This window comes from Xyrauchen texanus, chromosome 8 (assembly GCF_025860055.1).
Source record: "Xyrauchen texanus isolate HMW12.3.18 chromosome 8, RBS_HiC_50CHRs, whole genome shotgun sequence".
Taxonomy (NCBI): Eukaryota; Metazoa; Chordata; class Actinopteri; order Cypriniformes; family Catostomidae; genus Xyrauchen; species Xyrauchen texanus.
Genome location: NC_068283.1, coordinates 34,188,348 through 34,210,678, shown reverse-complemented (window position 1 = coordinate 34,210,678; position 22,331 = coordinate 34,188,348). Strand labels below are relative to the sequence as shown.

Genomic DNA, 22,331 nt, shown 5'->3' with positions numbered 1-22,331 from the left:
AATTAGGTCATTATTTTTGGACCCTGTTACTTCAATTCCTTCCTCCATTTCTTATTGGAATAACCTTTTGATGATATTAAATGGTCATATGTTTGGTCACATCCTCAGAAATTCTTTCTAACTAATAAAGTTAAAGAAATATCCTATAAAATTATTCATAGATTTTATCCAGTTAAATACTTTTTTAAAGAAATTTAGAAATGATATTGATACTTCCTGCTCTTTTTGTGAAGCCTCCTCTGAAACTGTTGATCATTTGTTTTGGGAATGTCTTTTTACTCGGTCTTTCTGGAACAATATTGATGCTCTGATTGTCCAAAAGGTTTTATGTAACTTTTCTTTATCATATAGACACATTTTTGGATTTTATGTTAAAGACAAGAATCTAATTAATGCATGTTTTTGTATAAACCTTCTTTTATATATTGGAAAGTTTCATATCCATAAATGTAAATATATGAAATAGGGATGCACCGAAATTTCGGCCGCCGAAAATTTTCGGCCGAAAATGGCACTTTCAGCACTTTCGGTTTTCGGCCGAAAGAGAAAAAAGGCCGAAAATATATACCTCCTCGCCCCGCCCCTCAGAGCTCAGATTTCAATCTGGATCGATCTAGCCCTTATCACAGCGCTACCAAACAAAGGCGATCATGTCAGCGGTGTGGACATTCTTCAAAGTTTCTGATAAGGACATCAAATTTGCGATCTGCAGTGTTTATTCAGCAGAACTTTCAAGATATAGATATATATATATATATATATATATATATATATATATATATATATATATATATATATATATATATATATATATATATATACAGAATACAGCAAGAGATTCTACACGAAAATGTCACAACTAGCGCAGCTACAACACAACTTGAGACGTATAGCTGAACTACGCCAGAAGCGACAATCCCCTTGACTACGGTCGCATAAACAAAGACCGCTTTCCATTGCTTGCGCGGATTGCGCACAGGTATTTATCTGCCCAAGCACCAGCACAGAGAGTGAGAGACTGTTCAGTGCAGCATCTCATGTTCTTGATGAGCTTTCTGTCAGAAAATTTAGCAACTTTTGTTCTTGAAGAGAAACCTGTCACTTGTACTTAAATAGAAAGCAGTCCAATATGATGTGTAAAGCAATTACATTACACTTGTTCTTCACTTGAGGATACATCTGTCGTTTACAGTTGAGGTTGGATTTAGTTCAATTACTGTTGTTTTGCACAATCATTTTCACTTAAAGTGTACATACGTTTACATAAACAGAATAGAGCACTGATCTATATATATAATTATATATTATAGTTATAGTAGATCAGTGGAATAGAGGCCCTCTGCCATTCTGTGTTCTGCCTGTTTGTTTTAATTAAAATTACTGTTGCATATTTAAACTTTATGAAAGATGTTAGCTAAGTTCATTACTTGACTGTTGTTGTGCATATAATAGTTTTCTAAAACTTTACATTATTTGGATAATTGTTAATAAAATCTGTAAAATTAGATTTTTACAGAACTGAAAGAAGAAGAATATTTAATATAGTTTTAATATATTTTTTGTCCAATTTTGTTGTGCTACTTTCAATAAAAGTGTGATTTATTTTATTGGTTTGTAGTTTTTCAATTCAGATGAATTAAATTCATGAAATTAATGAAAAAGTATAACATTAATACAATTATACACAACATTTTTTTTTTTTTTTTTTTTAAATAGGTAAAAATTTTGGTTTCGGTTTTGGCCCAGAATTTTCATTTCGGTGCATCCCTAATATGAAAAGTAAACCCCACTTTAGCTTTTTCAAAGAAGAATTGAAGATGTATTTAAATACAATTTCAACTTCTGTTAACAAGAAAGCAATGAAAACATCCAGAATTAGTGCCATGTTTAATATTCTCTCTTAATATTTTTTTTCTTTTGTGCCCTCTTCTTTTTTTTTCTTCTTTCTTCTCTTACTCTCTTTTCTTTTTAGACTATTGTTGAATATATTTAATGTATTCTGAACCATAATTTCTCTTTTGTTTTGAAAGATTGTTTATATTTCTTGTATGTATGGTCTTGTTCTGTTTGTTAATATTGCAATTAAAAAAATAAAATAAAATTAGTATTCCATTTGAGTTTTGGCTGGCTACATACGCGACGCTGAGAAAGTGAAAAAGCAGACGTGGTAATTGAAATTGCTATTTAAATATGACAGGGCCAAAACTGGTAAGATATGGGAAACACAGTTGCAAGCGGACTTTGCTTTTCCATTTGAAATCTGGCAGTCACTGTGCGCTCGCTTAAACGAAAATGCAAACGGTAATGCGCGATTTGCAATTGCGTTTGGATTATGTCACATTTTATGCGTCCACAAATTGAAAACGCAATTGCAAATACAATTTGCAATTCCTTTTGAATAATGTCCGGAATATCATTCCATAATGGGCATTGGCAGAATTATAAAGTGTAGTAGATCATTTAGGCGCGAACCCGCATTGGCGCTCTCGGAGCACGCGCATTTAAAGCATACAAACATTAACCGCCTGTCAATCAAACAGTGCGCCGTTACAGACGTCAGGAAACACAAAGTCAATGTCAACCTACAGCATGTATTCCAAGCAGTGGTTGTCTTGCTACTTCTAGATGTATAGGCTAAATATAGAACACTACTCAAACGTTTGATCGAGGACATTTCTCTTTTTCTTTTCGATAAACATCTAGATCATTAATCTCTCACAGCAGCCCAATAATCTCAGTGATATATACTTAAATTACAGGCTACATTATAGACACAGAATTTAGTAAGCAGAAATATGAAATTTACCTCAATATGTTTCTTCAAATAAACTCGCATGACACAGTCAAACAATAGGCCTTTTTCACAGCGAAAATCCCTTTTAGGTGCGGCGGTGAGGCATTCTCCACAGATGGCGCCAAATCTGCAGCTGCTCTTCAAATTTGTTACATGTGATTTGATTTGACGGGAGTCACGAGACTCTCGTAGCCAATCAAGTTGATAGATACAAATAAATTAAGGGCAGGGAAGTAGCGAACACAAACAGTGGGAAAATAGCGCAGCAAAAGTACAATTAGTAGGAAAAAGTAGTTAATTACAGGATCGTGAGTATTTGTAAATCGTTACTTTACACCCTGCATATATGGTGTTGGCATTTACACTCCTTTACATTTAAGGGAGAAAACATGTAAAAACTTGAAACCATTCTAACAGTAGACATTTCTATTTTTTCCAGCCTGTTGTATCAGTATGTATTTATTAATTGTCCCTTATTCATTTTAGATACAGCTATTGAATAATTTATATATTTACATAAGCTAAATATATCATTAAATCTTGTTTTATTACGAATCGTATTTCAATGGTGATATACTTTATTACAGCTCATAGTTATGAGCAAACAAGGTTTGAACAAGATCAAACTGAAATCACTTAACGGAGAGCTTACAACATACTAGTTAAGTCTTGCCTTAAGAACAGGTGCGGTGCAACCAAATTAAGCACTGACATAGTTACAAACTAACTAGTAGTTACTAAGCCCTTAGTGTGAACTTTACATCTCAATTAAAGTGAGGCCTTACACACAGCTGGTGCAACCCTACCCAGCTGTCCCAGCCTGGTCAATCCTGTTAGGCTGTTGTAGTTTGATGGTTTTAAATGGGATTTGGGCAACAAGCTAAGCACCAACTGTCCCAGACAGTTCAAGCTTGTTAGGCTGTTCTAGTTTTATGGTTTAAAATGGGTTTTGGGCAATTAGCTAAACACCAGATGTCCCAGACTGCTCAAGCTGGTTAGGTTGGTCTAGTTTGATGGGCTTAGATGTTTTTTTGGGGGCAACTAGCTAAACACCAACTGTCCCAGACTAGTCAAGCCTGTGAGGCTGTTCGAGTTTGATTGTTTTAAATGGGCTTTGGGCAACTAGCTAAATACCAGCCTGTCCAGATTGGTCAAGCTCGTTAGGTTGTTCTAGTTTGATGGTTTTAGAAGGATTATGGGCAACTAGCTAAACACCAGCTTCCCCAGACTGTTCAAGCTTGTTATGCTGTTCTAGCTTCTGTCAAAGAACATGGATATCAGGATCCTGTCACTAACCAATTAACATGACTGACAAAGGTGACTGGATCCTGACAGCTATGTTCCTTTTTTGTGTTGAGCACATGAATCAGAGTTTATTTCCTGGCCATGTGCTCTATCAGCCTTTGTGTCTCTGTGTGAGTGCACGGCTTCATGTTTTTGATTTCCTTGCCGTGCGCTCTTCTGTCTATTTTGTGTTTCATGTTCGGAGCATGGTGTCTGGGTCCTGACACTTTTGTCAAGTTCCAGACATGGGATACAGACATTCAGACATTCAAGTTCCAGACAAGGGATCCAGACATTCATGCTTTATGACTTGTCCTTGTGAGTGTATGGCTTCAGTTTCAGTTCTCATGTGCTCTTCTGTCTTGTCGATTGTGTTTGGTGTGAGCACATGGCTCCTGTTGAGTTTGTTTGCCATGTTCTCTCCAGTCTCTCATCTTGCCCTTCCCCCTTATTACCTTGATATCAGTTCATTTGCATCACCTGCTTTCCCTTGGTACCCTCCTTAGTTCCTTCCTTATTTAACCTCCCTTTGTTTTCTGGTCCGTGCCAGTTCATTATGGTTGATTTACCCTGTTAGGTGTCTTGCTTGTCAGTTCCAGCCCAGTGCATCGAGCCCAGTCTGCCTTGAGTGTTCTGCCCTGGACCTTGGAGTTTTCACCTTAGGGATAGTTTTTGATTGTTTTGATTATTTTTGAGTTAAAATAAAGCATATCTTACTCACTGCATTTGAGTTCTCACCTCATCTCTATCCAGCCTATCCTGACAGCTTGATGGTTTTAAATGTGTTTTTGGCAGCTAGCCTGTTAAGCTGTTCTAGTTTGATGGATATAAAGGGGTTTGGGGAAACTAGCTAATCACCAGCTGGTCCAGACTGGGCAAGCATGTTAAGGCCCCTGCATATTTCCTACAAAATCGAAGAACGAATGGACGTGACATAATTTAGTATGAAATCTGGACAAAAGGATAGTGTTTTTGAGTTTGATTCGGTGGTTTGTAACAGCTTGATAGCACAAACTTCAAACCTACTTGAATACTCTTAAGTGCCCATTCACACTTTTGTGTGATCTACTGCTTCACTCATGTGCCTCCCACAGTGGTGTGGCCAGTTTCTGAATGTTCTCAAACAGTATGTCATTGCTCAACTGTTTATAACTTCTTTTGACCTTGACCAGAAGTTCTTCATCGTTCTTAATTCAAAGTGTGCTGGGGCCTTTTAGGCTGTTCTAGTTCTATGGTTTTAGAGGGGTTTTGGGCAGCTAGATTATCACCAGTTGTCCCTCACTGGTCAAGCATATTAGACTGTTCTAGTTTGATGGTTTTAGAGGGGTTTTGGGCAACCAGCTTGCCCAGGCTGGGAGACCAGCTAGATCAGCTTAAAGGGGTAGTTCATCCAGAAACTACAATTCTTTCATAATTTTCTCATTTTATTTCAGCCTGCATGATTTGCTTTCTTTCGTGGAACACAAAAAGTGATGTTGGACAGAATGTTGTGCCGCGATTCACTTTCAATCCATGTTTTTCAATACAATGGAAGTGAACTGCCTAACATCTCCTACTGTGGTCCTCTAAAGAAAGAAATTCATACAGTTTTGAAACAATATGAGAATTAGTAAATGTTGACAGAATTAACATTTTTAGGTGAATTAACCCTTTAAACCAGCTAAGACCAACAAACCACCTAAGGCTTGTTTTTTTTTCAGTAGGAATGTATGTGCGTTTCTTATTAGCGTGAAAAACGTAAGGAAACCTCATTTATCACACAGCATTGCATATGCATATCATGTATGTGCTTATGGTGTGTGTTTGTGCAGTTTTACTGCTGGATATTTGCAAGCGTGCACCTTGTCTAACGTTCAAGTATGAGCCGGCTCCACCCCCCAACCTCAAATTCCGTGAAAACAACCTCAGTTCTCAACCCTGCTAACACACTCTCCTCGCAGTCCTAGGGGAGACATTGCTGACACCTCTTGCCTGTCCTTGTGAATTAGTAACATGCAGCACTGCTAATGCGACTAATCATAAACACACACACCAAAACACATATGGGTAAAATCTGTGCACACCTGTGCAGTGACACGTTTAGGCCCTTCAGCCTAGTGTGGAAAGGCCTCCCAGTAGAACAGTGCTGAGTGTCAGCCTCTCAAAATGGCTAATTACTGTTGATGAATCCTCCACATAAACCACATACAGAGAGAGACAGATGGAGAAAAAGTGCAATATAGTGCAATTTTTTTTTATTTACTTCTTAATGCATTTTCCTGGTCTTATTGTGAACAATTCTTCGGTGTACTTTATGCCACATACAAAACCTTTAAGCATGTATTAATTAACTTTAATCAAAATGTATATTGCTCTTTCTCTAAAACAACTTTCCTTTTCTACTAGCGTCACTTAGACAGTGCTGGCTTTTGGATAACATAACAGAGATAGTTCCCCCAAAAATGAAAATATGTTGTCTCCCACTAACCGTCATGTCGTTCCAAACTCATATGGCTTTCTTTCTACTGTGGAACACAAAAGGAGATGTTAGGCAGATTGACAGCCTCGGCCATCATTCACGTTTATTGTATCAAAGCTGTCCGTCCCTAACAATCTGACATCTTCCTTTTGTGTTCTATTAAAGTTTTGAAAAGACATGAGGATGAGTAAATTATGCTAGAAATTGAATCTCATTAATCAACAGCCAAATAGCTTTTTAGGCATTGTTTTAGAAAATTTGCATTCACTAATTTCAGAATGGCATACTACCATACTAATACAATTTCTGCAAGTAGTATGGTAGTATGCATTCTGAACTCATCCAAGGTCTGGCTCCATTCTGGCCTTGAATGCCCAATTTTCATGATCTAATCAACTACCAATGGACAAAATCAATCCCCCCCTACTGTTGAATATCCTGTTTCACTTGGAAATATACATAAGTATTACAGGCATGGTAAGTCAAATGGGTTGAGAATGGAGATTCTTAGTGACTTTAAGGAACTTCGCTTACAGCACCTTACACTACATAAGTTATAATTGTAAAACACAAATAGATGATCTAAAGTAATGAAGAGATAGTTTAATAAAATACATTTGAACAGATAACATTTCATTTTCTCTTTTGTTTTTGCAGATGTAGAAAAAGATAAATGTTCCATACGATCCTGCATTGGATTTACATTTGCAAATGTGAGCCAGCATTGTTTGCAGTTCCATAATTAATCAAATTCCAAGCTTACAAACAAACGTCGCTCTCTATTACCTTCCCTGTAATAGAGTTTCCACAGCAACGTGCATAAGTGGCCAAGCTCATCAGAATGGAGTTCTCAGTTTCTACTCTGTCTGTTAGCAGCTAAAGCTAATTTCTGCCGCATGACTGGAGATTACTGTCTGCCTATGAAGATCAGAGACTGTGGCGACAAAAGTCCAGATACTTGACCTATCATTTTGTGCACCAGCCTTGTGGAGAGATTGATGCCAGGAAATTGTAGGCTGTGAAGAGGGTCTAGAATAGTCTTTTTTTTTTAAACTTCAGTTCATTTGCATTTAGATGGGAAAAAAATCCTTGATCCTTTGATATACGAATTTAATTTACTTTATAAACATTTACACATCAACAATGCCTATTCAATGTTCAGCAACTTGTCCCGTCCACATTGAAAAAATGTCTTTTTGAATTTACAATTGTTTTTTTAGGTCAGTGGTTGCACAAAATGTATTTATCTATATTGGATATATACATATTCTGAGTAAATTATAGAGACTGATGCGTGTGAAATACCCAGGACATCAGCAGTTACATAAATACTCAAACCAGCCCGTCTGGCACCAACAATCATCCATGCATTTCTAGAACTGCCAATCTCCTGGGATTTTCAAGCACAACAGTCTGTAGAACTTACTCAGAATTGTGCAAAAAACTAAAAACATCTAGTAAGCGGCAGTTCTGTGGATGGAAATGCCTTGTTGATGAGAGAGGTCAACAGAGAATGACTAGACTGGTTCGAACTGACAAAGTCTATGGTAACTCAGATAACCGCTCGGTGCAGTTGTGGTGAAAAAGTCAAGTCAATTTTATTTGTATAGCGCCTTTCACAACACACATCGTTTCAAAGCAGCTTTACAGAAGATCAGGCATTAACAGATGATAAAACTGTAATGTTTATAATGTTGATGAATCATCATTGTGTAATTAGATAAAATACGATTGTTAATCATGTTTAAAAATAATTAAATAATAATTGTATTAATAACCCCTGTGAGAAAGCTGAAGGTGACTGTGGCAAGGAACACAAAACTCCATAAGATGTTGATTAATGGAGAAAAATAACCTTGGGAGAAACCAAACTCACTGTGGGGGCCAGTTCCCCTCTGGCTAACATTATGAATATAATGGAAATATTACTTATGTATAGTAAAATACGATTGTTAATCATGTTTAAAAATAATTAAATAATAATTGTATTAATAACCCCTGTGAGAAAGCTGAAGGTGACTGTGGCAAGGAACACAAAACTCCATAAGATGTTGATTAATGGAGAAAAATAACCTTGGGAGAAACCAAACTCACTGTGGGGGCCAGTTCCCCTCTGGCTAACATTATGAATATAATGGAAATATTACTTATGTATAGTTAAATTCATGGTTTAAAATTATTAAACTAAGTAAGTGTTAAGGGTCAGTGTTTAAACATCGATTTTATTTGAACTGTAAGATTAATGACTAATGTCTTTGAAGTCCATCCTGGATTAACTGCAGAAGATCACATAGATGCATTTGTCCTTGTTAATTGGCTGATGAAGGCTTTTGTTGGCAATTGTTAGTCTATGCATTACATTTCAAGATCGTAGTCCATCAATAGACTGAGGAGATGCGGGCAGAGATCAGGGATGTGAAACGCAGTTCAACCTGGCCGGTAATTTCGGTGAGGTTCGGTGTGGTCCATCCTAAATCCAAGGTTCAGACAATGGCATATGAAGTATCCCATGTCTTATGGTTGGAGTTGGTATCAGTTCATCCTCTAAAGTCCATCATCATAGACTGAAGTGATGTCACTTCAGAATACTCTGAGATGCGGGTTGGCGCTCTTTTGTCAGCATGAGAGGGACATACACAATATTTGGCAGGTGGTTTTAATGTTGTGGCTGATCGGTGTATATGCAGTAGAATTGTTTTTATTTGTCATGTTTATATTCTGAATTCATGACATTACTGCATTAACACGTTATACATGGCAATTCAGTTACACACTGTTATTGTGATTTATAATGACAATGATACAAGTTTATGGGCATATCTTTAGAAAGATGCTGCTGATGGCACATGAGTGAATGGGCACTTGAGAATATTTGAAAAGATTTGATTCCTTTAGTAGACAAATTAAACAAAAATGAATCACATGACATGGTCTTGGAAAATGTCTCTAAGAAAACGATAAATAACTCTTAAGAATAACTTAATTATAACTACACTCCAATGTGTTCCTGTTGTCTCATATTTACTCTCTAAACAACATAAACAGACCTTGCTGTCAGCATCAGTGTAGGTGGAGCTATAGGGCACACCTACCAATGACGTGGACCAATAGAAGTAAGAAGATGTTTTGCTGTCGAATAGAACTTTTCCTAAAAGTTCGCCACAGCGAGCTGTTACGAACCACCGAAACGAACAGTAAATGCTAACGCTGGCCACATTTTGTTCTAAATTATGTCACACCCATCCATTCTTCGATTTAATAGGAAATATATAGAGCCCATTAGTGGGAACACTAATCTCCATGATGGTGAGAAGAAGAAAAGAATGACACTCCACATAGCCCATTTGCCTTGCCTGGGCCTACAGAATTAAAGGGTTAGTTCAAGCCATCCTAGGTGTATATGACTTTTGTCTTTAAGCCAAACACAATCGGAGTTATATTAAAAAAGTATCCTGGCTCTTCCAAGCTTTATAATAAGAGCGAATGGTACCTTAGATTTTGAAGCCCAAAAAAGCACATCCATCAAAAAAGTAATCCATACGGCTCCAGGGGGTTAATAAAGGCCTTCTAAAGTGAAGCAATGCGTTTTTGTAAGAAAAACATCCATATTTATAACTTTATAAACTATAATCACTGGGTTCCGGTAACGGCCGTCCGCACGTTCACAAGAGAGTTGAATTCCGGCGTATGACGTAGGCGTAGCGTAGGCTCCGGTGAGAATTGACAAACGCGGAAGCGCGCGTTGTTTACAGCAAAGGAAAACGGCGAAAAGAAATGAGTTGTTTTAGCTATATTGTAGATTTGTATCGTGTGTCTATTCAGTCATTCCAATCATCCATTCATGACAGCAAACACTCTTAACCTCTGTTGGCATTACCTCGCATTTCCTGCGTGAGCACTACCACGTCTCCCGTACTCTCCATCTACCAGATTCTTTTGTATGTGCTTCCATCTCCTGGAGTTTCTGATTGGTGTACTCCGGTTCAAACAAATAGGGCTGGGCAAAAAACTCAATCTCCTCTTCTCCTATATCGAAATCCTCTGACATTTTTCTTTAAAAATCCTCGTTGTTGTCTTCTAATTCGTGACAGGCGTTTTGTTTTGCTCTATCCTCTGTGCTTCCGCATTCGTCAATTCTCACCGGAGCTTACGGTACGCCTATGTCATACGCCGGAACTCAACTCTCTTGTGAATGCACTGACAGCTGTTACTGGAAGCCTGTGATTATAGTTTATAAAGTTATAAATATGGATATTTTTCTTACAAAAACGCATCACTTCGCTTCAGAAGGCCTTTATTAACCCCCTGGAGCTGTATGGATTACTTTTTTGATGAATGGATGCACTTCTTTGGGCTTCAAAATCTAAAGTACCATTCACTCCCATTAGAAATATAATTGATATATATATATATATATATATATATATATATATATATATATATATATATAAACTCTCATTTTGTTTGGCTGAAAGAATAAAGTCATATACACCTAGGATGGCTTGAGGCTGAGAAAATTATGGGATCATTTTCATTTTTGGGTGAACTAACCCTTTAAGTAATCAGATTTAAGAGCCTATGGCCAATTCCCCAAACACAGATCAGCCTAAACAACTTTTTGCCTGATGACTTTAAATAATTTAAGTAAGTTTGTTCAAAACACAGAAAGTACATAAAAAGAGCCAAATTTGATCATATATAATTTACTAAGGGCTAAAATAATTATTTTGCAGTGCAGTTAGGTGAGGTAAGAAGGAAAAGGGAGGATAGATAGTAGAATTGTTCTATAATAGTTATATTATTCTATTAAGTTATTTATTTAGTAGTCTTATCACCAGTAGATTCACCAGTCCTACAGTTTGATTGGTAAATTTAATTGTAGATTGTTTTGTGCAAAGAGCCTGTAATTGACGGATGTGGCGGTGCCAACTATATTAGGATGTTTGAAAATTACATTTGTTTTTGATGCATGAATCTGACCTGGCAAATCAAATGTGATCTATTATCCCTAATTAAAAGACAAACTTCCATACTTCCAAAAAGCCATGCAACTTTCTGCTCTTAATTTGTCTTTTTTTATTTAGCTGTGTATGTGTGTCTAGCACAATCTGTGAAATGTACTACTTGCCCTTTCTGCACACAGAAATCAGCACAAGCTTAGAAAGATTTAGGGTTTGGATTTGAGCTTGGAGGTTACCACGACCTGCTCTAGACTGTTCGGTGTGTGTGTGTGCGTGGGTGCATATGCACACTCTCAGTGGACCTCCTCTACAGATGGAATGAGAAGGATTGAAACCTCATTTGTGTTTGAAGGCAGAAACAGCTATGACCTAAGACCACCAAATCCAGGCCATGCATTGCTAACCTCTATCTCTTCCTCTTTCTCTCTCTTTCATTCCCTCACGTCTTTTTTGATGCATCCCATTTTCATATCAAACTCTTGATATAATTTCTCTCTCTCACACACATACACCAGTGCTGCCTCATGCAAACTGATTGGGTTCTAATGAGGTTTAATTAAAAAGTTGATGGCATTTAATGAGTCCAGCATTGTGCTGTGTGTAATAGTTTACTGTCCTCTGCTGATGGCTTGGCATGGTCTTATCCGCTTACACAGACCAGAATGTGTGCATGTGTATGTGAGAAACACTGCAAAAAGCATTTTCTTGATCAGTATTTTTTTCTTGTTTTCCAGAAAAAACATAAAAATATCCTTAAAACAAGAAAAAATTACTTGAAGCAAACAGATCTTGAATTAAGTTTAGTTTTCTTACACCATTATCAAGATGTTTTATGTTTGTTTTCAGCATAATCCTCACTAAATCTAGTTAGATATATGCTCGAGAGAGAGAGAAAAACAAAAACAATTTGCCGATGATGCAAGAAAAATAAACATACTGTAATTCGACATTGAAGAGACTGGGGCTAGTTGTCATATGTTTTTACTAAGAGTCAAAAAGAAGTTTGAGACAGCTGAGCAGCGACACACTGTTTGCAAACATTCAGACACCCACCACACTACTGGGGGTGGCATTTAGTGCAGCATTTAAAGGAGGATGCTTAAGACTACCTGTAAAACATCAACTAAGATGACATTCGAATGTACTATCAATGAATTCATGCCTCATTCTGAGTAGAATTCACGCAAGATCAGTAAAAGAAGCTGTTTTAAGTACTTGATGATGATTTTAAAGAAATATGCAGTAGATAATGTGAAATTTGTAAGGTTTACTTTTTGCATTCATGGCATTAATGTGCTAATACGATATAGACGGCCATAATTTTACTAATACAAATATGTGTGTGTGTGTGTGTTGTGTGTTAAAGGGCTAGTTCACCCAAAAATAAAATTCTCTTATCATTTACTCACCCTCATGATATCCCAGATATGTATGACTTTCTTTCTTCAGCAGAACACATTTGAAGGAAAAATGAAAAAAATCTCAGCTCAGTAGGTCCTTAAAATGCAAGTGGATGGTGATTTGTGAAGCTCCAAAAATCACAGACAGTCAGCATAAATGTTATCCATATGACTCCAATTGTGAAATTACTGTCTTCTAAAGCGACACAATCGCTTATGGTGCAAAAAAATATAAATATTTAAGTACTATTTAAATATAAAGCATTGCTTTCGGTCAGTAGTGGTACTCGCATGCAACATAATCGTGTTGGCCTCACGTGAGAACTGAGGCACGTGCGACACACCCGGAAGAGCAGCGCTGTTTACAACTGAGTAGGAGGAATGCTGTACAGAAGTTCGTCGGTTTAGGTTGAGATCTGTATTTGTATCTGTTTGTTTATTCTTAATGGTTAGTTTGTGTGCTTGTCCTGGATGTCTCAACCAAGAGAAAAATGTGAGATTACATCCGTAAAATGCCAACGCCTGTCCGTCACACGCGAGACCATGTGAAATCAGGGCTCTCATGAAGCTTACCAGAAGCGTTGGATTATTGTTAAAAAGTACTTAAATATTTATATTTGTTCGCACCAAAAGTATATTTTGGTCATATGGATGAAGTTTATGCTGACCATCTGTTATTTTTGAGCTTCGAAGGTCTGATCACCATCCACTTGCATTTTAAGGACCTATTGAGCAAAGATATTTTTCTATTTTCTTATGTGTTCTGGTGAAGAAAGAAAGTCATACACACCTAGGATATCATGAGGCTTTCATTTTTGGTTGAACTATCCCTTTAATGGGCAGAACACAAACAAAAGAATGATGATATCTTTCTTTGGGAGATGTGAGAATGGCTTTTGGCTGCAGATGGCACATTAGTGAATGGACATTTAAGACTATTTGAGTACATTTGATTCCTTTTATAGACTAATTTAACAAAAACAAAAATAACATGACATGTTCTAGGTAAATATCTCTACCTGAATGATCGTATAGATGTAGGTACAGTAAGTACTGATTTAGGTACATCTGATGCACCAGCTCGCTAATAACTCTTCATGCCAGTGTGTTCATGGTCATCTTAACTGACTAAATTGGAATTCGCTGTCTGCCTCAAAGTACCTAGAGCTCCGTGTCACACCCACTAATGACGTGAACCAATGGCAGTAAGGTGTTTAGCAGCCTGTAAGAAGTTTTCCTAAAACTTTGCCCTGGTGAACTGTTACGAACCACGGAAACAAACTTTTTTTGGACAGATTTTATTCTAAATGACTTAACACCCTTTCGTTATTTGATTTCATAGGAAGTGTGCAGGCGCCTTAAGTGTTATGGAGATATGTCCCTTGTGACAACCTCCCCATGTGACAACTAGCCCCTGTCTCCCCTATGTTCTCTGAAAACATAATATTTTACAATATTTTGCCACTGGCTCAAGTAGATGTATCTTTCATGTTTTAAGGATGTTTAAATATTACATGCATTTTTGCAGTGAACAGAGAGAGAGAGAGAGAGAGAGAGAGAGAGAGAGAGAGAGAGAGAGAGAGAGAGAGAGAGAGAGAGAGAGAGAGAGAGAGAGAGAGAGAGATAATATAAATACACACTCAGAAGAAAAAAAGAAGAGTTTTTACTGAGCCAGCTTCAAGAAATTGAAGAATTAGTAAACTCAAACAAATTCTGGGATAAATGGAAATCACTATATAAATCAAAGAAGTATTGGCAATACAAGATGGAGAGCTGTGGGATAATCATTTCCAAGATCTATATAGCACAACCCAAAATCATGATCAAAGTGTTTGAAAAATCCATTAACAAATACCAAAACCCATTAGATTTTCCAATCACAAGAAAGAACTGGAAGAAAAAATCTGTGTCCTAGAGTCCAAAAAAGCATGTGGTGTAGACGGCATTCTCAATGAGATGCTGAAACACATGGATCACAACTTTAAACTGGCTACTCTAAAACTGCTCAATGATGTTCTGTGTGTGGGTTATTTCCTTGAGATCTGGAATCAAGGACTCATCAGCCCCATTTATATGAGTGGAGATAAATGAGATCCTAACAACTACCGAGGCATCTGTGTGAACAGTAATCTGGGGAAGATTTTCTGCAGTATTTTAAACACCAGACTTTTAGACTTCCTTATGAAGCACAATGCCTTGAGTAAATGTCAAATCGGATTCATGCCAGAATGTCGCACATCTGACCACGTTTTCACCCTACAGACACTAATTGATAAATATGTACATCAAAATAAAAGACAAATCTTTGCTTGTTTTGTAGATTTTAAGAAAGCGTTTGATTCAATCTGGCATGAAGGATTGTACTTTAAATTAATTGACAGTGGTGTAGAGGAAAAACTTTATGATGTGATCAAATCAACGTACACAGCCAGTCAATGTGCTGTTAAAATTGGCAACAAAAGAACCAAATTTTTCCTTCAGCAGTGAGGAGTGAGACAGGGCTGCAGTTTAAGCCCCACCCTCTTCAAAATATATACCAATCAGTTGGCACAAATTATTGAACAATCTCCCATTCAAGGTCTCACTCTACATGATATTGAGATAAAGTGTCTCCTCTACGCAGATGACCTGGTTCTCCTGTCACCCACTAAAGAGGGGCTGCAACAGAGCCTGGTATTACTGGAAAGTTACTGTCAGACCTGGGCCTTGACAGTCAACCACCAAAAAACAAACGTCATGATCTTCCAAAAGTGATCCAGACACATATTTTCGTTATCAAACAGAAGCATTGAAATCACAAAGACATACACTTGCCTCGGCCTAAAAATCAGTTCTACAGATAATTTCAATTTGGCTGTGAATGAACTCAAAGAGAAAGCATAAAGGGCATTTTATGCCATTAAAAAATCCATTAAAATTGATATTCCAATTAGGATCTGGCTCAAAATATTCAAATCAGTCATCGAACCAATTGCATTATATGGCAGTGAAGTGTATAAAATGTGACTATTTTAATTGGGAAAATCATCCCACTGAAACTCTGCATGTGGAATTTTGTAAAAGAATAATTTATGTCCATAAAAAGCCCCAAATAATAGATGCAGGGCAGAATTAGGCCAATAGCCTCTCTTTTTGAACATTCAAAAAAGAGCCATCAAATTCTCTAAGCAAATAAAAACAAGTGACCCCAACACATACCATTAAAAACCCTTAAATACCAAGAGCTGAGCTTAGTGAAGAGACCCCTATGCCAGCTTGTCCTGAGACTGTCTGTTGTCACACCTGAGGAGATCGGCCAGTCTCAGGATAACTGCACACTCACAAATATTCGGCCTAACTAAATTATACACAAAGAAAATGAAAAATACATCACGCATTGGACAAACACCATTAAAAATCAACACAAACTGGAATGTTATTCAGCACTAGTTCGAGAGTACACGGTGGCAAACTATCTGAGCACAGTGACTGACAGAATGTTAAGAAAAGCATTGACGATGTACAGACTCAATGAGCACAGTCTGGCTATAGAGATGGGGTGCCGCAGACAGACCTGGCTGCCCCGCGAGGACAGACTGTGCTCCCAATGCAACCTGGGAGTGATTGAGACAGAATTGCACTTCCTCACAGAATGCCCAAAATACCATCCAATTAGAAACGAATATTACCACAAAATTAACAACATATGCCCAGATTTCAATGAATGTACCCCAACACAAAAAAGATTTTTTTTGAAAAAAAAGAACATAGCTGCAAGATTTGTAGTATCCTGTAGAAACCTGAGGGACAACCAGATCTAAAATAAATAACAATGCATGATGTCTTGATGACCCTTGACCCCAATCCCCTACCCCAGTTTCCAACCCTATATAATGTTGTATTAATGCTGAATTGTAATTTCTTTAGTCCTTGTTCAGTTCCTGTTCTGTTTTTCTATGTAATTGCTTTGGAAATACAAAATGTCTTTGTCATGCCAATAAAGCTCATTGAATTGAATTGAATTAATGAGCTTTAGAGAGAGAGAGAGAGAGAGAGAGAGAGAGAGAGAGAGAGAGCGATACCAACTTGACCTTTGCTTTCCAACTGTCTGATGAAGATAGGTAAGTTAAAATTAATTGTGAATAAATATTTTTTACAGGATATTAGAAAAAGGGAATGTCAGTGTTTCACAACATTCATATGTTTGTAAAGGGCTGGTGTGTGTGCACATACCTTTAGGGGAGTTGGTATTTTTGTGCCCACACATGTTTTAAAACCACCTTGTGTTTATGTGTGTATGACTGTTAAATCTAGATGTTCTACTGTCCATTGTTCTCTTCTGCTCTGAAATCAGCATCCTTCCAGACAGCTTTCAGATCAAATACCTCAAACACACTTTTCATGTTTCACTGGCTAATTAAGATATTAATAATTGACACTTCTGAGAGTCGACAGGCTGGAAATTCTGAAATAGCAAACAGGGCATTCATCTGGTAAAAATTGCAGGAACCGACTGAGCTGTTGTAACATACAGTATTTCTCTCCTACTGTTCAGAATGCCAATACTTCTAAAGTGTCAAGTGTTTCTTTTGCATAGTCAAGGGTTATTATTTTGGATCCTATTGAATTTCATCTTAACTACAGCAAGCATATAGAGCTATAATATTAACGTGGATAGATTGGGAGAATTTGATGAGAAATGTTTGAAATCATATTAAACTTTGGTAACTTGGCACGTCTATGTTTGTGACATTGTTGATGAGGTCTCATATGAAACGCTAGAGAAGACATATGAGATTATGAGGGCTTTTTCTCACAAGAGGAAAAGTCTGAGAAACAGTAGACTTAAAGGGTTAGTTCACCCAAAAATAAAAATTCTGGCATAATTTTCTCACCGCCATGTCATTCCAAACCAATATTTCTTTCTTTTTTTTCTTTCTATTTAGCAGAATGTTAGCCCCAGGCAACATTCACTTTATTTTCATCTTTTCTTTACATTCAATGAAAGTGAATGGTGACTGAGTCTGTTGCACAGAAGAAAGAATGTAACACAGTTTTGGAATTTTTTTGGGTGAACTATCCCTTTTAGAAAGTCTCAATTGAGACATTGAAAAATATTTTATTTGTTATTTTCTTTCCTATCCACCTTTTTCCTTAGGGTCTTATTGGGGAAACGGATGTGGGAGGAACTGCCGCCGGAAGTCCTATTCATGTGGACTGTTCATGTGTGCTCCTTTCATTTTGTCGACAAAAGCAGATGGAGGACAACCCATAAGGAAACCCTGTTTCTGGGTTACGAGAGGCCACCAGAGAAGAGACGGGACTCCTCGGGAGGGATGACAAATGTCTCTCATCAGGTTAGTTAGCCTACATTATTATGCATCACACAATGTTCATCGTTCACACAGAATCCTTTATTTTTGGATTGTGCTAGAATCTGACATTCCAGACTACCTTTTAGGAGATTGTGAAAATGCATCATTTGTGTGTTCAGATGCAGTGATTAAGGTTAGATGTCATGTATACAAATTATTCCATGGATTGAACATTTGTTTATTCTTTCAACTTTCTGGCTATAAATTACGTTACTTAAATGTTTTTCAATTGTCTTAGTTTGTAAACTACTGTTGGTCTTATGTTACATCCCAAATGTGCAATTCATACCTGTAACCTGCAGGTAGGCTGGATATGATGGATGTGTCAGAGTCTATTACAAAGATCTTTCAGAATGCCAAAACACAGTGGTCAGACCCATGGATGGAGGACCACACCTACTCCAAAGAGTCTACTATCACATGTGACACGACAATTGCATCATCACCAGAGATGTCACAGCCTGTTGCTAATTGCACATTTCAAAATGATGCTGACTGCATTTTGTACACCGGGATTCCACTTCTGGAGTTTCACACACTTGTATCGTGCTTACAAGGCTTTGCTCATGCTTCATCTTCAATACCTGTTGTTGACCAAATTCTGATGACATTGATGAAACTAAGACAGAACTTTGTCATAGCTGATTTGGTAAGACGCTTTAAGAGGTCACATGGTCAGGTTAGTAAAACACGGACCTTTTGGATAGATGTTATGTATGAGCATACCAAGGATCTTATTCCATGGCTGCCTGGGAAACAATAATGGCCACTTTGCCACAGCATTTTAAAGACAGTTTCCCAAATACAACTTCTGTGACAGACTGTAACAAAACTGTCTTGCAGAAGGCAACAAATCTAGACTCTAGAAGTGAATCTTACAGCCACTACTATGCCAAGAATAATCTGAAGTGTCTAGTAGCAACTGCTCCATCTGGATTAGTGATGTTCATTTCAGAAGCTTATGGTGGCAAATGCAGTGACAGGTACATTACACAGAACTCTGGATTTTTGGACTTTTTGCATGCTGGAGATGAAGTGATGGCAGACTGTGGCTTCACCATTAGGGACCTGCTGGAAGAACATAAGGTGAAGTTAGTCATGCCAGCGTTTACACGCAAGCAGTGCCAGCTGACTAATGAGGAAGTCACCAGCACACAACGCATTGCACATGAAGGTCTAAAGGTCTACAAGATTCTCTCACAAACTGTACCTATTAATCTGGTCCCAAAATGTTATACAATGAAAAAATTTGTGCTGCTACTGTAAATCTAAGAGGACAACTTATTTCAATAAAATAAATATCCAAAACATCTAACATTACTCATTCAAATGAGCTGATGAGTTGAACCTGTTCATTTGCCATTAATACACTGCAATATACACTCACCTAAAGGATTATTAGGAACAACATACTAATACTGTGTTTGACCCCCTTTCGCCTTCAGAACTGCCTTAATTCTACGTGGCATTGATTCAACAAGGTGCTGAAAGCATTCTTTAGAAATGTTGGCCCATATTGATAGGATAGCATCTTGCAGTTGATGGAGATTTGTGGGATGCACATCCAGGGCACGAAGCTCCCGTTTCACCACATCCCAAAGATGCTCTATTGGGTTGAGATCTGGTGACTGTGGGGGCCATTTTAGTACAGTGAACTCATTGTCATGTTCAAGAAACCAATTTGAAATTATTCGAGCTTTGTGACATGGTGCATTATCCTGCTGGAATAGCCATCAGAGGATGGGTACATGGTGGCCATAAAGGGATGGACATGGTCAGAAACAATGCTCAGGTAGGCCGTGGCATTTAAACAATGCCCAATTGGCACTAAGGGGCCTAAAGTGTGCCAAGAAAACATCCCCCACACCATTACACCACCACCACCAGCCTGCACAGTAGTAACAAGGCACGATGGATCCATGTTCTCATTCTGTTTACGCCAAATTCTGACTCTACCATCTGAATGTCTCAACAGAAATCGAGACTCATCAGACCAGGCAACATTTTTCCAGTCTTCAACTGTCCAATTGTGGTGAGCTCTTGCAAATTGTAGCCTCTTTTTCCTATTTGTAGTGGAGATGAGTGGTACCCGGTGGGGTCTTCTGCTGTTGTAGCCCATCCGCCTCAATGTTGTGCGTGTTGTGGCTTCACAAATGCTTTGCTGCATACCTCGGTTGTAACGAGTGGTTATTTCAGGCAAAGTTGCTCTTCTATCAGCTTGAATTAGTCGGCCCATTCTCCTCTGACCTCTAGAATCAACAAGGCATTTTCGCCCACAGGACTGCCGCATACTGGATGTTTTTCCCTTTTCACACCATTCTTTGTGAACCCTAGAAATGGTTGTGCATGAAAATCCCAGTAACTGAGCAGATTGTGAAATACTCAGACCGGCCCATCTGGCACTAACAACCATGCCACGCTCAAAATTGCTTAAATCACCTTTCTTTCCCATTCTGACATTCAGTTTGGAGTTCATGAGATTGTCTTGACCAGGACCACACCCCTAAGTGCATTGAAGCAACTGCCATGTGATTGGTTGATTAGATAATTGCATTAATGAGAAATTGAACAGGTGTTCCTAATAATCCTTTAGGTGAGTGTATATATATATATATATATATATATATATATATATATATATATATATATATATATATATATATATATATATATATATATATATATATATAGATAGATAGATAGATAGATAGATAGATAGATAGATAGATAGATAGATAGATAGATAGATGTTGCTGGAAGTGGTATTAGGGAGGCCAGCAGGGGGTGCTCACCCTATGGTCTGTGTGGCTCTTAATGCCCCAGTATAGTGACAGGGCCACTATACTGTAGAAAAGCACCATCTTTCAGATCAGACGTTAAACTGAGGTCCTAACTCTCTGTGGTCATTAAAAATCCCAGGACATTTCTTGTAAAGAGTAGAGTTCTAACCCTGGTGTCCTGGCCAAATTGGCCCCTATCTATCATGGCCTCCTAATAATTTTCATCCCTGAATTGGCTACATCACTCTACTCTCTCCTCTCCAGGTGGATGCTGCATACTGGTGGTGGTTGAGGAGATTCCCCCTATAATATGTAAAGTGCTTTGAGTGCCTTGAAAAGCACTATATAAATGTAAGGAATATATATATATATATATATATATATATATATATATATATATATATATATATATATATATATATATATATATATATATATTTCATATGCTGCTGTACATGTCTGAATAATTATAACTATCTCTGTATGTTTTTATTGTAGCTTGCAGCTATGTAGACCCAGACACATCATGGTCAGTTGGATCTGAAGGAACATAAAATTACCCTGCTCAAAATTTTTATTAATATGACTATACAATAACATTTGTTGTTACTATGTACAAGTAAAATTACTGCTAATAATTTGTTGTAAAAATATATTTTTTACCCACCTGAAGGTAGTATCCATTCTTTCCATTGGGAAGAATGACATAATGCCCATCACCCAAGCATTTCATATCACTGTGTGAGCGACTCAGAAACTAAGTGACATGGAGCTCTTGAAGGGACACTTGATTTCCAGGAGCTGTGTTGAGTCAAGAATCCCATCTGGACTGGCTCCCAGCCAAGGACGATCAGGGTGCACCACCAGGCCTCTCCTCTCCACAGCATGCCCCTGGCTCTCCATGTGTCTGATGACATTACTCTTGTTTACATGTCCATATTTTGTGGCACTATTTCCACTGAAAGTTGGGTAAAATTTTCATTCAGGACTTGTCTTGGGTTAGTAGTACTCAGTTTAGGGACTTTCTTTGCTCTGCTGGCAGTTATATGCCGCTTCCTGGCATCATGCCATAACTGTGACCTTGCCATAACCTTGGACCATGGTTTCTTCCATCAGCATAGCTGCTTGGATGCGAGAAATTTGAATGTAGGCTTCATAAAACATACTGCACTTGCTACAACTTTGAATTATGCTGTGTTCAGTATAGGATATCTCTGAATACTGTTGGCTTAGACCTGACTTGTTGCTGTCCACATCTGCTCTAAAACATTGCTGAAGAAGACCATCTGTCTGTAGCTGA

General features: G+C 37.7%; 1 pseudogene; it reads left to right on the top strand.

Moving 5' to 3' along the window:
• Positions 1 to 18,567: 18,567 nt before the first annotated feature.
• LOC127648146 (uncharacterized) lies at positions 18,568 to 19,549 on the top strand (annotated as a pseudogene).
• Positions 19,550 to 22,331: the final 2,782 nt, after the last annotated feature.